Genomic DNA, 18,213 nt, shown 5'->3' with positions numbered 1-18,213 from the left:
GACTGTCCCTTTCCCAGCCAAGTTCATGGCTCCCCAACAAAGGGTGCCCTCCCTCACCAGGTGACTCCAGCTCTCTCTGGCCTCCCACCTACTGTCACAGTAGCATCTACTACTGTGGCTCAGATTTCCCATTTAGGGACAAGGACTACTGTTCCCACTCCTGCTGAAGGTCCATGCCAGCCAAGACCTTCCAAGATCCTCAAGGAAGACATCTAGTGTTTTCTTTCCAGCTGTGGGTATGTAGCCTTCATCCTGGAGTCTCAGTACCCTAAGGGCTCTCCAAACCATCTCTTAAATCCTGACAATAGGGGTCTCAGGGCTCTGCCAGGCTACCTGGACCCCTTGAACCCTTTGACCATGTGTCTAACGAGCTCATGAGCCTTTCCCAAGAGTCAATGAGGCCATCCAAAATCTCAAGATAAACCCAGCTACCCACCCTTTCAACAGGAGGGAGCAAGGAATCTGTCACAAGGGGACGGGTGGGTAGGTCCACCCATAACAATCACTAATCCAGATCTTTCCCATCAAGGCCAGATTTAACCTCAGGATCTCTCTCAACCAACTAGTGAGAACTGGCTCATGATTTGAAATAGAATCGCCATCCCTATTCCAGCCTGAGTCTTTCATCTTGTAGAGTGGGACCTCAAGGCCCAGGATGGGAAAGAGACACACCCAGGGTCACACAGAATGCTGGTGACAAAACCGGAGCTCCAACCCGAGTCTCCTAACTCCCAGGTCCCATGTCATGGGGCGGGCGCTTCCTCTCCACTTGGAAGAAAAGCCAAACTCACCGAACTGATGAGTCTGAGCGCAGGGCTCCACATCACAGGGGGCTATGCCCCGTCCAGTAGCACACCCCTAGGGCATTTACACGAGGCTGCAGTTAACTTCTGCCCAAACACCAGTTTTCAGGAAGGTGGTGAAGGCAGTCACAGTAGCTCCCACCAGGAGGTGATGTGATAAGAATCTGGAAGGAAAGAGGGAAGTTTAGGGGAAGGACTAGCAGAAACAACTGTCCATAAGAGCTTCAAGTAGTTGGTGGCATAGAAAGACTTTGGAGATAGCTCTGTGATGTTGAGCTAATCATTTAAACTCTCTGATTCTGTTTCCTACTCTGTAAATCCATCCCAACTCCTGGGTCCCCTAACCTGCCTTTCGGCACTTTCATGTCAGACTACTGTTGCTGAAGCCCCACCACAACTTTAAAACTTAACAGATGAGAGACACTTGGAGGTCCAAACGCTGAGGAGCTCAACACCCTATTCCTCCTTCCTCAGCCCTCCCCCTGCCTGATAGGGTTTGTGTCCTTCCCCAGACTCTGACATGCGCAGTGGGGTTGATGGGGGGAGGGGCCTCCTGGCTCCACCCCCAGCCGTGTCATCCTGAGCAAGTCATTCAGCTTCTTTGAACTTCCATATCTTCTTCTTCTTTTTAAATTTTTTTTCTTCTTCTCTTTTTAAAGATAGAGAGGGGGAGAGAGAGAGAGAATGTGCATGCAAGGGAGCCTGAGCAGGGAGAGAGGCAGAGGGGGAAGCAGGCTCCCCGCAGAGCAGGGAGCGCGATGTGGAACTCAGTCCCAAGACCCTGGGATCATGACCTGAGCTAAAGGCAGACGAAAGCTTAACCGACTTGCTACCCAGGCATCCCCCATCTCCTCTTCTATGTGAGGAGTCTACTTGCCACCTGGACCCAGCCCCACTCTCCATGCTGGACTGGGTGTCAGATGGGTATAATGAGGAGCAAGAAAACACTGATTAAAAACACAGGCTTTAGGGGTGCCTGGGTGGCTCAGGTCATGATCTCAGGGTCCTAAGATCGAGCCCTGTGTTGGACTCTCTGCTCAGCAAGGGGTCAACTTCTCCCTCTCTCTTGCTCTGGCTCTCACTCTGGTTCAAGTAAATCAATAAAATCTTTAAACACACACACACACATACACACACATATACACACAGGCTTTGGAGACAGACAGACTTGGTTCAAAACCTAAATCTGTCACTTACAAGCTGTAGGATGCAGGGCAATTCCTTAGCAAGCCCCCCGACCCCAGCCTACTGCTCCTCATCTCTTGGCCATGGGATAAGAATGCTTGCTTTAGGATTATTAGATGAAATATTGCAAAAGAAGGACTGGTAACAGAGCTAAATGCTTAGCTGGGCAACTATACTGTTACTGCTCCTAACGGTGCCTTTGTAAACAGGGAAGGTACACAGGTATCAACGCTTATTGGTCTAGATAGCACACCAGATGCAACCACTTCATGGGAAGGCTTCAAGACCAAGAGGATCACCCCTCCATCTGGCCCAGGCTGCTTCTACCCAGATCCCGGGACAGCATGGTTTCTGGGTCCCTGCGCCTCTCAGTTGAGGTGGGAGCTGGCATGTGATGCTGTGCTCTTCTCTGCCAGCATCTCAGCTCCTGGGCTCCCACTGGATGCTGGGTCTGGCACTGGAGACCCCTGACTCAACTTGGACCCAGCACCAGGGCTGCCCACCATATCTCCCATCCCAATCTGTGCCCATGTCAGAGGCCAGTGTCTGCCTCCACAGAAAGGTGGAGGGGTTCTCTTTTTTCCTAGCCTCTCCTTCCCCTCGTTCAGGAAAAGATGGGCAGGTGACAGGGGAGGCACATGATGGGAGAGGTAGGTTGGGCTGAGGGAGCACACCCAGCTTGCATGGGGAGCACCACACTTGATTATGTGACCTTTGTCTCCCCCCAGCCGGACTCCCACACAAAACGCTATACACACACACAGGGAGAGACAGAAGGCACTCGATTTCAAATGTGTAATCACACACCCTACAGACCCAGACAGATGATATACACTTAAAGACATAATCACATGCGTCCACAGAGAAGCACACACACCCCCGAGACAAAGGCACCCAGAAGCCGCCACACTGACGCCACAGGCATCTGCGGACTCACATATGTGTAGACAACCATGCGCACTCACACACACAGCCCTCCTTGGCCCCCGCCCAGCCCAGAGAGGCGGGAAGAGCCCAACCTTCAGTGGGCAGGGAAGTGGGAAGTGTCTTACCTGGGTCTTGGGTTCCTGTGGCTGAGGCACGCACACCGGCTCTGGGCAGGCGCTTGTGTGAGCTTGAATACACACACACTCATCCCTGCTCCAGCCCCCAGTACCACTCTCCTGGCCCCCATCCCTGCAGGTTGGACAAAAGAGCTCCTCGGTGAGGTTTGTGGTGAGGAGATGAGAAGGCTGGCAGGGAGCAGCTGCTGTCACCATGGCTACGGGGCTGACCCACTTCTCCTCCACCCAGCCTGGCCCACCCAGCCCAGGCAAGGGAGGACAAGCAGCTTTGGACAGGGGGGCCCTCCCCATCACACATGGTAAAGAGGTGGGCCTCTGAGGGTGTGGTAAGGGATGGGGTGAGCACCAGACCAGTTTCTGCATAGAAAGGCAATAGCCAGACATTCTTTGAGGGGAGCAAGGTACTCAGAAGATGACCCCCGCTAAACCTAGCACATGGCCTCCCTCGGCATCTGCTCCTCTGACCTCAGGGACCCTCCACGGGCCACGTGCTTGCTCTGGACACATTCTCAGACACAGGCCTCATGTCAGGGCAGATGCGGGGCGGGCAGGCCCAAATCTGCATCCCCAATTCCAAGGACTCAGGACACTGAAGGGCAAGAGAGACCCAGAGCTGGTTGAACCCTGTGTCCTGCTCAGACCAAGGTTGCAGAGGGCAGAGCTTGTCCTCCCCAGTTGGACTAGGGGCTGCTGGAGGCAGGGCCATGCCTTTGTTCCTCAGCCTGGGCTGCCATGGGTCTTCTCTCAGCCTGGGTGCTCCTGAGGACATGGCCATGTGTCTTTCCCTCAGAACTGAAGATAGAGAAGGACCACACAGCCTTCGGACAGCTCAGTTTTGTGAGATTAGTCACAAAGCAGAATGAATCGCTCCTGTACGACAGCTTCCTGTAGCTCCCCATTTCCTTCAGGATAAAGCAAAAACCCCTCATGCCAAGGCCCATAAGCCCAGTGGCCCAGCTCATCCCCTGCTCTTGCCCCTTATCTGTATTTCAGCTGCACTTGCCTCATTCCCATTCTTGAAAAGTGCTCTGTGTCTCTCGTCCACCTGGAATGCTCTAGCCTTCCCACCCTGCATTTGTCTGGCATACCCCCTTTGCCTGGCTGATCCCTACTCTTTGCTCAGTCCCAGATGCAATCTCATTTTCTAGGAATCTTCCCAGCCGAAGTGAGTCCCCCTGTCATGCTCTCCCAGACTCTGCACTGGCCCTGCCTATTATGTGAACTGTGTGTCCCCCTCCCCACCTCCAAAAAAAGATACGTTGAGGTAGAAACCCCAGTACCGTAGAATATGACCTTGTCTGGAAGAAGTGATCAGATGTGATCACTGAAATTGAAATCATGCTGGAGTAGGTTGGGCCCTAATCCAAGACGACTGGTGTCTTTAAAAGAATACAGCTATGTGAAGACAGAAACACACAGGGAGAACGCCATGGGACGATGGAGGCAGAGTCTGGAGTGAGCAGCAACAGATTAAAGAATGCCGGGGATTAGCAGCTGTCACCAGAAGCGAGGAGAGAGCCATGGAAGAGCATCTCCCTCAGAAGGAACAGATCCTGCCAACACCTTGACCTTGGACCTTCAGCCTCCAGAACTATGAGAGAATTAATTTTCTGTTGTTTTAGGCAAGCCAGTTTGTGGTACTTTGTTATAGCTGCCTTAGGAAACTCATATGTTGCTATTCCTAATTTGTTCAGTGCCTGTCTCCCACACCCCAGCCCCTGGCTGTGAGCTGCCTAAAAATAGACACCATGTCCTCTTCACCAGGAACCTCTAGGGCCTGGCATAGGTCTGGCCCACAGTAGGGCTCTGTAAAAATGTGCTGAATGAATGAATCATGATTTCAAACAAATATTAAATTAACAGTATTTGCAGTTGGATAGTAGAATTGTGAGTCATTTTATTTTCTTCATATGACATACTGTGTTTTTCTAAGTTCCCACTTGAGAGACTATATTGATGGTATCATAAAGAAAAACTAAAATACATATTTTTCTTTTCAAAACATACATTAAAACAAGAGTCATTTCCACCAATATGTGTTTTACGAAGAGGAAGAAGTTCTGCTATCTGCTTGATAACTACTTTTTCATTGACTAAGTGATTCCTCCTTATCTTGCTAGAGCATTTTCTGGAGTCAGATTTACAGAGCTTGAGCTCTGGGAGTCTTGGGAGGAATAGATTCCCGGTGGGAGGGGTCCAGGCAAAGTATGCATGCTTCTCAACCCTCCACTCCTTCTCACAGCTCATGGGATCTGGCCAGATGTGGCACCTGTCACCTGCTGGGGGCTGCCAGACTTGGCACTTGTGAACACCACCAGCCCTGGCTGAAGGCCATTCCCAAACAAAAGCAAAATCAGGGCGCCTGGGTGGCTCAGTGGGTTAAGCCGCTGCCTTCAGCTCAGGTCATGATCTCAGGGTCCTGGGATCGAGTCCCACATCGGGCTCTCCGCTCAGTGGAGAGCCTGCTTCCCTTCCTCTCTCTCTGCCTGCCTCTCTTGTGATTTCTCTCTGTCAAATAAATAAATAAAATCTTTAAAAAAAAAAAAAAAGCAAAATCATACCCTTCATGAATGTACCCTCAAACTTGAATATTCATACAAATCACTTGGGTATCTTGTTGAAATGCAGACCTCAATCCCATACGTCCCAGGGGGAACCTGGAAGTCTGAATTTCTAACAAGGTCTAAGGTGATAACCCACATTGCTGGTCTATGGGCCACCCAAGGCACTGAAAGTTAAAGATTAAATATTCTGGTTATTCTGCAAGAGTGAAAGCTCCGGGATAGGGAGACCAGAAATGGCACATTGGGAAGTGCATTGCAGAGTATATCAAAAGACAGGTGGGGTTTGGAGAGGTAGAGCTGGCAGGAAGGAGGCGGGAACTACCTGGGAAGGTCCAGAGAGAAAGTGCTATGTTTGTAGGACGGTGAATAGAGAGCAGTGCAGCTGAAACAGGACTTAAATACAGTTGTGGGAGGGAGGGCTAGAAAGGTAGGTTGGGAACAGCCAATGAAGGGCTATGAATGCAGGGCTTCTTAAGAAGCTTGGCTTTAATCCCATAGGGAGTGAAATCTGACATGACTTAGATGTCTGTTTTACAGAGATCAGTCTGACACTGAGTGCAGACTCAGAAGAAGGTCTGACAGAAGGAAGAAGAGTCAAAATGCAGATAAGAAGGCTGCACTGCTTCGATAATGCAGACAGGAAAAGGAAAGGGGTGTACAGGAGTCATGTAAAGGCTTGGGGGTTGCCTAGATGGGACACTGTTGGGAAGAAGAAGAAAAAAAAAAAAAAAAAAAACCACAGAATCCAAAGTGATTTACAGGAAGGGTCGAGACTGAGAAGCACCATCAGCAAAGCTTGAGGTCCCAGAGGAAAACATTGGCTTAAGGGGAAGATGAGTCTGACATAATGTTGCAACTCCCACATAGAGGTACTGGGCAGATAAGCAGATTCAGTGGAGCCCAGGAGAGCAATGTGAGTGGGCAAGATTTGGATGTGTACCCTGAAGGGAAAAGTGAGGTGCAGAAAAGAAAGAGAAAGCCCAGAGGGGAGTACAGAGTGAGCAAAGGGTGAGAAATAATGCCCACAGCTAAGGGCAGGAGGAAAATAGAATCCACTAAAGAAGGGAGAATCAGCAGGAAGGTCAGAGAAGATACCGTGAGTATGCAGACGGCCAACCTGGAGGCCCTACCGTATTGTGACATCAAAACCAAGGAAAGGCCTGCCCAGCCAAGGCTGTAGGATGGCAAGGGAAACCCAGGCTTGAAAAAGAGCACTGCTTGCATGGAAAGCAGGATTTGAATCGGTGGCAAAGAGGGCTGGATTTCCAGGAGTAGGTCTGGGCTTCAGCAGGATCCCAACGAGCTTAGTTCCCAAGCACTTATTCCAGATCAGCCCTAGCACAGGAAGGCCAATTGCTTAACCTGCAAACACACATACCTGACATGTGCACACCCCAGAACCTACCAAACCCCCAGGGCAGAGCAGAGAAGCGGGGAGAAGAGGTCTTATGACTGGGAAGCACATAGTTTATCATCCAACTATGACTCTTAAGAGTGAGCAGAGACGCTACCAACAATCACACCACAGGTGTGCATTAAAACAGTTCCAGGCAAACCCAGACCCGTCGTTACTCTCGTCCTGGGGGATACTGATCCCCTCCAAAATGTCCATTTGCTCCCGTTCCCCCTTTCTAGATGGGGTGGCGGAACTGAGCCACAGGCGGTAGGAACAGGCAACCTCATACTCCGAGACACAACCCCCCCCCCCCCAGGATGTTAGTGGATGGGGAGATCGGGCTCCCCCCTCTCAGCAGCACCATGGACAGCGACCGACCCAGCCCGCTCCGCATCCCCTGGCCCCTGCTTCAGCAGCCGTGAGGCTCGATCAATATTTCATGGGGGAAGGGGCTCGGGTTACCAGTCCCGTGCCTAGCCGGAAGGCACCGCCCGCTCCCGCCCCTCCCCCCCCCCATCCTGGGGACCCTCCCCAGGAACCTAGCACACCCACCGCCCTGGCTGAGACAGACACCGCCCCGAGGCGCACTCCGCATTCCCTGCACTCCGCTCCACCCCCGGACCCTTCCGGGGGCACAAAGACCCGCGGCCACTCAGATGCACCACGCAGCCAGACGCGCGCTGTACAAAGACGGCGACTACACAAAACAACAGGCACACACCACACCCAGCAGCAAGCCGCCTAGACACACAGTACACACACAATACGTCTCGCAGACACACATTGCGTGGAGAGGAGTGCACCGCAGACCCCCTTGCACCTCACACTGACATCCTGGCACGCATACACAAACTCACCTGCTGCACAAAAACTCCCTCACAGAGAAGCTCAGACACACATATCACACACTGTGTGTGCGCACACACGCAGCATGCCTTCACAGAGTCCTTCAGACATATCGTCCAGAGCTACTTCATCACACACACACACAAACTTTCTCTGTCTCTCTGTCTCTCTCTCTCTCACACACACACACAGTATGCCTTCACAGAGACCCTCAGACATTCACTAGGGATACAGAAGCATATGCCTCACACTACCCAGGACCCACACCCTCCTGGAGCCCAGGCCTGCCCTCCTGCTGTGGACATGGGATTGAGGAAGAGACAGGCGGGACTTTCATCCCTCCTGCCTGGCCCTGATGTTGATTCCTGTGGATACATTCTGTGTGTACTCTGAGGCCTCTGGGGGCAGGGTGGGGACTGTGGCCCAGTACCCCAGGGCAGACAGACAGCAGCTCAAAAGGTGAGAGGGGGGAAGCAGGGGTAGGGGGACCTTTGAGACCTCAAAGCCTCCCCAGCTTTGCTGTCCCCAGGCCCCAAGCTCTGGGGCCTGCAGCCCCTGGGATGGCCTTGCCCTCACCTGCAGCTCCCACAGCCTCTGTGCTCCCTGGGACTCCCACCCTCTGGGAGGCCTGAGGTTTGTGTTGTGCATGGGAACCAAGAGAACTGAGGAGTCTGCAGCTCCTGCTTCCCCCAGGAGTGCCCAAGTGCTGCCTCAGAGATGAAGGGACATGCTATCCCCATCTGGACACCCCAGCTCCAAGAGCCTCGCTCTCCAGCAGGGGAGGGACAGGCAGCACAAATTCTCCTGTCTGCAGAATAATCATGGCAGGATTTTCTGAAAGAAACCCAAGACAGGGCATGAGGTGAGGAGAGGGAAGCAGGCTGGCAGAGAGGGAAGAGACCCCAGATTTTCCAGGCAGGTGGAAGGGAGCTTCAAGATTACTTAGGCCAATAGGCCATGTCTCTGACGTCCCCATACCACTTCCCAATTTTGCATTATGCACATGACACTGTGTGCCCCCTCAACAATTTCTGCCAAATCTCCATACTCTTGTACAGTTCCTTAACTATGGTCTTAAAATTGACACCTTTAAATTACATGCATTTACTGTAAATAGAAACTTTGTGTTACTACTATAAATGCAAAGGCTATTACTGCTTTCAATAAATAGAAAATGATGGTAAAATAAATAGAGTAAAAGCAAACTGTATTATTAAATTTTAGCGACACGGAGTTGCCAATCAAGACCTCTTTGTTAAAAAGGGAAGGGTAGCAGTGTTGGAAAGTTGTTAAGACACCCTGGCACTTTCTCCCTGGGACAACCTTGGACTTGACGGAGTTGAAAGGGAACTGACTTTCTCACTACGTGAGCCAGTGCTATGTAATGACAGGTCCACGACCCACTGAAAGTCACCTCAGGTCCTGTTGAAAGTGCTACTTCTCACTGTGGGAAGCTCTAGGCTTGCCCGCCTCCTGTAGGAGCTTGGACACAGTGGCTAGCTCGAGCCTTGGTACCACGATCCATTCTGATAATAACAATCCTTAGAAATTGCTCAATTCTCTGCTACTTACAAATTGTCCCTTTAGGGACACCTGGGTGGCTCAGTTGGTAAAGCGGCTGCCTTCGGCTCAGGTCATGATCCCAGCATCCTGGGATCGAGTCCCACATCGGACTCCTTGCTCGGCAGGGAGCCCACTTCTCCCTCTGCCTCTGCCTGCCACTCTGTCTGCCTGTGCTCGCTCGCTCTCTCTCCCTCTCTCTCTGACAAATAAATAAATAAAATTTAAAAAAAAACAAACAAAAACAAATTGTCCCTTCAGCCACTCTAGTATGAGCTGCACAGCAGGAATTATCATCCCCATTTCTGAATGAGAAAACAGAGGCTCTGAAAGATTAAGAGATTTGTTCTGAGTCACATAGCCACACAGGGTAGATTCTCAACTTCCATCCCCCCTTTTCTACTCTCCCTGCCTCCATCTGTCCCATCATTGGGAGCCCTTATTCTAGGCTGACCTCTTCCTGGGCAGTGGGGAGTAGAGGGAGAATGGTAACCTCGCATCTGCCTATGAGGCCCACACAATCCCGAAGGCAAACAGGCAAGTGAGTAAGTAGAGTTTTATTCTGGAGTCACACTGCTGTGGGTCCCTAGCCGAATAATGGCCCCTCTCTGAACCTCAGTTTCCTTGTCTGTAAAATGGGGATAATAATAGTACTTATCTTACAGGGCGTCAGGATTCAATGAAATAATGCTTGTGCATAGAGACTGGCACAAAGTGAGTACTGAAAAATGTTTATTACTAGGGAAGTAAAATAAATAGAATTAATTCAGGTTAAAAAAAAAAAGGCTCCTGGGGGTGGGCAGGCATGACAGTGTTCTTCACTGAGGAGAGGAAATGAGTTCTGTCTTAGAGAATGAATATGATTTTGGTAGGGAGAACTATCCTGTCTGCTCATGCCCTCCTCTTCCTTCTCTGCCCACTCCAAAGAGAAGTGAGAAAATTTAGGGTCTCATCTTCCTACTTTTCTGCTCTGGGCTTTGAGTAGCAACTGGTAGGCTCTTCAGAGTCTGCCCTGGGCCTTGCTAGCCCAGGAAAAGACTCCCCTTTAAGTCATAATGCCTGGGCTGTTTTCTCTAGGTGCTATCCAGATGGAAGGTTGGGGGCCAGGTCCACCCCAGCACTCTAAGGATTCTAGCAGATGTCTTCTAATGTGCTTGCTCAGACAACAAAGATTCCCCCCCCACCCACCCACCTTTCTCCAACCCGGTCAAGAGCAACGTCTGGCTATCTGTCTGGCTGTCTGACTTTGAGAGCCTTCCCAGCAAGCTGCTGTTGATTGAACCTGGGTGGGCACCGGACCCATTCAGAACCAATCAGACCCTCTCATACAAGTTTGGACTTGGATCGGCCAAACCCCTGGTTCTCTGAATGTGGCCCAGAAGGAAGGACACCGTTCAGCAACTGTAGGGTGCCCAGGGTCTGGTAAAGCAAAGAAAACCTAGCCTGTGGAGAAAGAAAGATAAAGGCAGCTAGCAAGGTGCAGAGAACGGCCGCTTCCATTTCTCCTGACCTACAGGTCCTGACTCCCAGAAGCTAACGATTTTTCTGCCCCTCTGTTCTCAGGAATCTCTTGAGTCCTGTTTTTTTTTTTTTAAGATTTTATTTATTTATTTGGCAGACAGAGATCACAAGTAGGCAGAGAGGCAGGCAGAGAAAGAGAGAGAAGGAAGCAGGCCCCCCGCTGAGCAGAGAGCCTGATGTGGGGCTCAATCCCAGGGCCCTGAGATCAGGACCTGAGCCGAAGGCAGACGCTCTAACCCACTGAGCCACCCAGGTGCCCCTGAACCCTTCTTTATTACTGAAGCTGGCCGGAGTGGGTTTCTATATACAAGCAAAGACCTAATTAAGAAAGGGGAGAAGCTGGAACTAGAGGTGTAAAGAGGAACAATCTTGGGATGAAAAAAAAAAAATCAGAGTGTCTGCACTGGTTGAGCTCCGCTAACAGGAGATAAGGAAGTGGAGATGTAGACTCCGTACAGATGTGGCCAAAGAAGGGCAAATTAACACTGTCCAGGAAGGGCCGGAAGGGTCCTCAGAGGCCTCACAGCAAAGGTGGTAGCTGAGCCAGTTTGGAAAAGTGAAGGACATTTTCCAGGGAGACGAAGCAGGGGTGGGGGAGGCCTGACAGGCTGCAGGAACAGCAAGTGCAGAGGCACAGAGGCACCAAACAGCCCGACGTGTTAGAGGAACTGCCAGAAGTTCAAAATGGGTGGGGGGCGGGGGGGAGGCGGGGAGAGCAGGGAAGATGAAGCTGGAGAGGTGTCCGGTGAAGATCACAAAGGCTTTGAATTCCATGCTAAGAAGCTGAGGCCTTTCTTGTTAGCAATAGGGAGCTATTGAAGTATTTTAAGTAGTGGGGGGTGACAGGGTCAGTTCTGTGCTTTAGAAAGATGGCTCTGGGGCCATACGAAGAAAGGACTGGAGAAGGCAGGCCTGAAGGCAGGGAGGTTGGTTAAGAGGCTGCAGCAATGAGTCATCTGTTCCTTTCATCCACTGACCAGCTCACTGTGTCCCTACTGTGTGCTGGGACTAGGCAAAACAGGATTCCTGACCCCACGGGGTTCACAGGCCAGCAAGAAAGAGAAACAAGGAAGAAGCAATTCAAGTACGATGAGTGTCATGAAGACTAACGAGGTCTTATGGAGCTGGGGGCGGGGGGGAGGGGGCGCGCGCAGTGTTTAGTTTCTGGTTTTTAGGCTTCACCGGGAATGATGCTGGAGCCGGTATCTCTCTGAAAGCTAAGTAGGAGTTAACAAGGCACAGGAGGAGGAGTGCATTCCGGGATGGAGGGACATGTGCGAAAGTCCTGCTGCTGAGGGAGAGGGAGAATGGTACCAGATGAGAGAAAAAGGTAGGCAAGGACCAGATCACACAGGGCCTTGGAGACTGCGTCAGAGTCTGGCTTTGGTTCCAAGAAGACTTGGAAGGGTCTTACACAGGGAGATGATACAATCAAACGTTTATCTTTCAAAGATCGCGCTGGCTGCGGTGCGAAAAATGAAATAATGCAGGGCAAGAACAGAAACAGGAGGAGCCGACTCCAGGAGGCTGTCCCTGCGGTCCAGGCTGGGAGCCGAGGGTGGCCTGGAAAGGGGCGGAGGGCAGGGAGAGAGATACAGAGAGCTAACACGACTTGCTGAGGACGGCTGTGGGATGTGGGGGTGAGGGAGAGGGAGGTGTCCAGGAGAACTTCCAGCTTTCCAGCTTGAGCAAGTGGGTGGATGGTGGCAGCAGAGACGAGCTGGAGATGCTGGAGGCAGAGCAGGTGCCAGCAGGCGGAGCTGGGGACCTGGGGACCTGGGTTTGGACCCCAGATTGTGAGACATCTGAATGTGGCCCAGGAAGCAGTTAGACCTGCAGGGTCTGAGCCCAGGAGAGACAGAGACTACTCGGGTCCAGAGAATAATGAGATTACCTGGCAGTGGAGGAAGAGTGAGCAGTTTAAAGAGAAGATGGGGGAGGGGACCACCGGGGTGGGGGGTGGGGGAATCCTGGTGGCAGCAGGGCCTGGAGGCAGAGTGACCAGAAGCTCTGAACTTGGGCAATTAGAACCATGGAACCCAAAGGTTCATTCCCTCAGCCCCAGGAGGTCTCAGGCTTTGGCTCCACCTCTCCTGGCCAAGCCTCTGGCCTCAGCACAGACACTCTCCCTTCTTCTCCCCCAGCACCTCTTCCTACTCCGAGATACAGGAGGAGCCCCTCCTCCTAGGGGAGACTTCCCCAAGTCCCAGCATGCACTCTGCTGTCCAACAATCTGGATCTGAATCCCAGTTCTGCTACTTGAGGGCTATGTGACTTGGGCCAAGAAATTTAACCTCACTTCCGTCATCTATATAACGGAAATAATAATAGTACCTACCTCCTAGGATCTGTTGGACGGTGAGTATATAAAGTACTTCGCGGAGCACCTAGCACACAGTAAGCACTAAATAAATGTTACTATTATTAACATCCCGCCCACCTTGGGACAGTTAGTCATGCCCTCCACCTTGTACTTCCTCCACTTGGGAACTATTTGCAGGTCTGTGTCTCTCCCTGCCTCTTCCTACCCCTACCCAATTTGTGGGGCTACATGATACGCAGGGCCCAGTGCTAAATGAAAATGTGGGACCCTTGTTCAAAGTGAGGCATTTCAAGATGGTGACAGCAGAACACTAAACGGAGCGTGAGGTCCTGCTAACACAGGGCTCCTGCAGCCATAGACTGGTGACACCAGCCCTGTCCACCACGCACCCCCCCCACCCCGCCCCAGCCCGCGGGCCTGGCCTGGAGGAGGTGTCAGCCCCAGGCGACAGAGCAGAAATGCCAACAGACATCAAGATAGGGTTTTGTAATTTCCATCTGGAATTACATTTTGTCCTTCCCATAGAAATAAGACCAACTCCATTTTACAGTTGACGACACTGAGGTCTAGAGACGGGGTGGGCCTTGCCAGAAGTCACCCGCCTCGAACTACAGAGCCGGGATGTGAACATAGGCCAGCCTGGTGCCAAACCGCTGCCTCTTGCCCTCTGGCTCCCTGGGGAGGTAGGGAGAATCTGGACCCAAGGGGTGAACTCTGTCAACAAGGCCCAGAGAGAGCGAGCTGGAGGGACCGGGCCCCGCCCTCCTGGGGCGAGCCACATAAACAACCAGCTCCCTGGGCACCAGGGCTGCTACCCAGGGAAGGGGGTGTGAAAGGGCAAAAGGTCACTCCCAAGAAGGCTCTGCCAGGGCCATAGACCCAGAGCCTCTGCTCTCCGGAAATGAAACCCTGCCTTCTCGGCTTAAAGCCCTTTAGGGGCTGCCTTTGGCCTCAGGAGAACTCCTAAGCCTTTAGTACCCTACTGACCAGGAAGGTCTGGCCTCTGCCACTGCACACTCTCTACCCTCTCTCCTCCACTGCTGCCCTCCCCCACCCCCCCCCCCCGCCCTCCCCCCACCACCCAGGCCTGAGCACACGCTGCTCCCTCTCCTAATCCCTGCTTCTTTGCCTCCTCAATTCTAGGCTCCCTGAATCCTTCCTTTCGGCACAGTGACACTGATGTCATTAGCTGTCCTGGACCATCCCAGGATAGAATGGGGCTGGAAAGCAAGCTCCATGGGGCCAGGGCCATGCGGCTCACAGAAGGCATCCCCCTTGCAACAGAGGTAGGAGGGTTTGGCATTCCTTCTCCCCTTCTCTCCATTCTCCCCTCATCCTCTTTTTCTTGTTCAGGTACCTTGAGCCCAAGGTGGGAGAAGCCCAAACTTGCAAAGGGAAGAGATGGGGGGGCAGTGTACATCCAGTCACTGCATCTAATCCCCCAGTATGTTCCTGATGGGGGTGGAGCAGTAGGAGTGTAAATTATGCCTGTTTTCCAGAGGAGTCTGAGACCAGTTGCCTGAAGTGGCACCAGAGCCTGGAAGCGGAGAATTCAGGATTTGAACCCAGGTCTGTCTGATGCTCACATACTCGGTGTCCTCTCTGCCCCATAACTGTTCCCAGTCCGCTCACTTCCGGCCAGGGAGCCATCGTTTCTCACCTGTGCCTTCAGTTCACACACACCCAGAGCAGCTCAGCTTGTTAGGTCAGCAAAACCCTAGTGCAGAAGGCAGCCCCGTGGTCAGTGAGAGGCCCGTGTAGAAAGCACCCCTCCCCTGCGTCAACAAAATGCCAGGGTAGGAGAAATACAGACACCCCCACCAAAGCCCTGGTCAGCCAAACACTAATGGGGGAGACACCCCCATTGTCAGCAAAATGCTGCACCCCAAGTCAGCAAAAAGCCAGCGCAAGAGACACTTCCCCACCCCTCTCTGCCTGGGGCCCAAGATGTGGGCTGGGGAACGCGGAGTCCTCCAAGGTAGAGCTCTTGGGGTGGGGTAGGGGGAAGCAATGGGGCTAGGGCTGCTGCTGCCTGGGGGAGGAGGCTGCAGCTGGGGAGCCAGCAGACTCGGGTGAGAGTTCTCACATGGCACTAATGAAATCAACCACCAGTCTGCCCCCCCCTCCCCAGGGACCCTCCAGGCTCCAGCTGATGCAATGCCCAGGCCAGATAATTGTTTTCTTCCCTCCTTAAAGGGCCAGCTGCTGTGGCAGCTGTGGATGTCACCCAGACCCCTGAGAGACCCCACAGAGCTTAGCACCTGGTTAGGGATAGGGGGAGCCCAGAAAGTAGCAGCTTGGCCCCAGGCTCTGCAAAGGAAAATCCAATTAATGTCCGAGACCAGAAATGTCTGAGCAAGGAGGGAGGGAGACAGGAGAGTTAAGGCAGAGACTGTGCCTGGCCCACAACCACATGCCCCCAGAGAAGGGAACCTGGTCCCTGGCTGTGTCCTCAGCACCTGGCTTCTGCCTGCCTGTCCTGTCAAGTCCTTGGCAGGGGGGCTGCTGGTGAGTTCAGCAGTGCCCGGCGCTGTGCAAAGCAGCTCAGATCCACCATTTCAATCACTCCTCCCCGCAGAACTGAAAGGTGGGTCTATTTTACTGAAGGAGGCTCCTAGAGGGGAAGTGATTCCCTCAATAGAACACACCCAGAAAGTGGCAGAGCCTGGGTTTGAAGTCAAGTTTGCCTGACTCTGGGCTTCATTCCCTGCAGAGCGTTGAGTAGGTGTTGAAACCCAGGGCTAGAGGTCCCTAAGCCTGGTAGCCCCAGTGCTGAGGGCAGGAGGGGTTTCTGTGGGCCCTAAACAGGTTCAGAAGGGCACAGTGCTTGGTTTAAGCACAGATTTCATGGACCCCTTCCCCAATTCCAGCCCCCACACCCCCAACCAGAGAATGTCCCATTAGGCTGCCTGCATGCCCCCAGGGACAGTTGGCAGCTGCCTGATTACAGACTAATTGGTGGCTGGCAGCAACTGTGGGGGGGGCGGGGGCTGGCTAGTTAACCCCTTGATAACCAGGCCTAGCCCAGAAGGGCCCTCTCCTTGCCACTTCAGGCCCCAAACCCAAGGACCCTAGACTTAAAAAGGCATCATAGGCAGAGGACAGGACCAAAGGGGCATCAGTCTTCCTCTCCACACCCAGACAAGACCCTTGGGGCTGGGGGTGGACACCGATATTCACCCAGGCTCCCCAGACCCAAAGAGGCAGTGCAGCCAGCACCCCTTGTTCTCTGGCCTTGGATATGGCATTGCCTACTCCATTCAAGACCACAGGAGCTATGGGCTTTCCCTGGGTTTACAGACCCAGGATACTGGGAAGAAACCCACTCCTCTGGGCTCGGTTGTCCAGAGAAGGTGATGTGGGCATAGGCCCAGGCAGCATGGAGGTCAGCCAGTAAAGCTACACTCCCCCTGAATGAAAGGGTGTCCAGGTTCCCCAGTAAGAGTCCTGCCAAGCCTCCATGAACCCTGGACTCCCCACCGTGGATTGACCAGTTGTCTTTCCCAGCTTCCTGAAAGCCCCCTCTGCCTACCCTAGGACTAGAGTGAGTATCTCTCCTTTTATTTCATGGGCTTGGCAAGGGGGTGTCCTCTGGGCATCACAATGGTGTTTCATTGGGAGGAAAGAGTGCCTGCTTCTCAACCAGGGCACAGGCAGGAGGGAGAAAGCAGGCTGCCTTCCAGCTCCCTTTCCAGGAGAGATTTTAAGCACTTTCCAAAAATGCCATGCGAGGCAATGCTGTTGAAGACCAGGGCCCCAGGTGCTCTAAGAATCAGCAAAGAACTCAAGACTCTGGGGTCCCCTACCCCATTTTCCAGGCTTCCGCAAACACCCCACGTTCCCCTCTCATACCTTAGCCCCCAACCCTGAGCCATCACATACACTCTGCTCATCCTCTGAGCCCCCACCCCCCCAACCCTGCACACTCACATCCCTACGTGGCGCCTCACGGCCGGCACCCCCTCCCCCCGGTGGTCCCCCAGACCTCCGCAGCCCCCTCCCCACGTCCACTCCGGGGCGAGCGAGGCCTACTGACTTACCCGGAGGTGGGGCCAGGGTCCAGACAGGGAGGGGTCTCCGCTGGGCGAGGCGGCTCCACAAGGCGGGGCAGGTGCTGCCCCGGGACCCCGCCCCGCGGACCCGGCGGTGGGCGCGGCCCGGTCCCAGGCGGGCGGCGGACTCCGAGGGGGTAGGGGCGCGGGGCGGGGAGGGGCTGCGAGAGAGGCTCACGGGGGCATCGCCCGCCACCGGGCCGGGCAGCTCCGCTCCGCCCGGCTGCGCTGCCGGCTCCGCAGCCGCCACGGTTCTCAGCCGCCGCCGGGTGCAAAGCCCAAGCCCCAGCCGGCGGGAGGCGAAGAGGGAGGCGGGGCCTGGTGGGGGCGGGGCCTTGGTCAGGCGGGTGGGGCCACTGGAGGGGCGGGGCCACTGGGGGCAGGGCCTCTGGTGGTGGGCTGACCTAGGAGAATGGGGAGAGTCTGGGTTTGCCCGGTTGTAGGGGACCCAGGCTAACAAGACCCCGAAGGGTTGGGGTCTAGAGGACGCCTCAAGCCTCTCCACGTCCCTGGGACACTCTTGCCTCATGGCTACTTCCCCCTCCGCTACCATTTTTATCTGTACTTTTTCATCCTTCCTCCTCTTAGGGGCACCTCGCGGAACATCACTGGCACCAGGTACTCCATCCTGGACCAGATCCAAGAAAATCAAATGGCGGGAGATAGGGGAAATGACTTACAAACTCAAATTCAATTTACAGGTGGGAAAATTGACGCCGAGAGAGAAGAAAACACTTGCCCAAGTTCCTGCTTTGAAGAAAAAAATTTATGAGAACCTAGAATGTGGAGACCCTGAAGCTGGGTCCCGCAGCTGGCCAGAGGTGAAACCAGGACTCCATTTTATTCAACTGTTAATTAAATGTTTGTTATCATCTAATCTACATCAGGCCTAGAAGTAG

The 18,213-nt window shown here is 53.4% G+C and overlaps 1 protein-coding gene across 2 annotated transcripts in view; it reads right to left on the bottom strand.

Annotated features, from left to right (window-relative positions):
* Positions 1–17,591, bottom strand: part of RIMS3 (regulating synaptic membrane exocytosis 3) — a 41,776-nt gene extending 24,185 nt beyond the window's left edge. For both annotated transcript variants that reach the window (XM_046021408.1, XM_046021417.1), the window contains exons 1-2: positions 17,303–17,591; positions 792–967 (exon numbers count right to left, since the gene is read on the bottom strand). The gene's annotated coding sequence lies outside the window, so the exon portion shown is untranslated. The remainder of the gene's footprint in view (positions 1–791; positions 968–17,302) is intronic.
* Positions 17,592–18,213: the final 622 nt, after the last annotated feature.

Source organism: Meles meles, chromosome 1 (assembly GCF_922984935.1).
Source record: "Meles meles chromosome 1, mMelMel3.1 paternal haplotype, whole genome shotgun sequence".
NCBI lineage: Eukaryota > Metazoa > Chordata > Mammalia > Carnivora > Mustelidae > Meles > Meles meles.
Note: the sequence above shows the minus strand (reverse complement) of the source record. Positions and strands in the feature narration are given on the sequence as shown.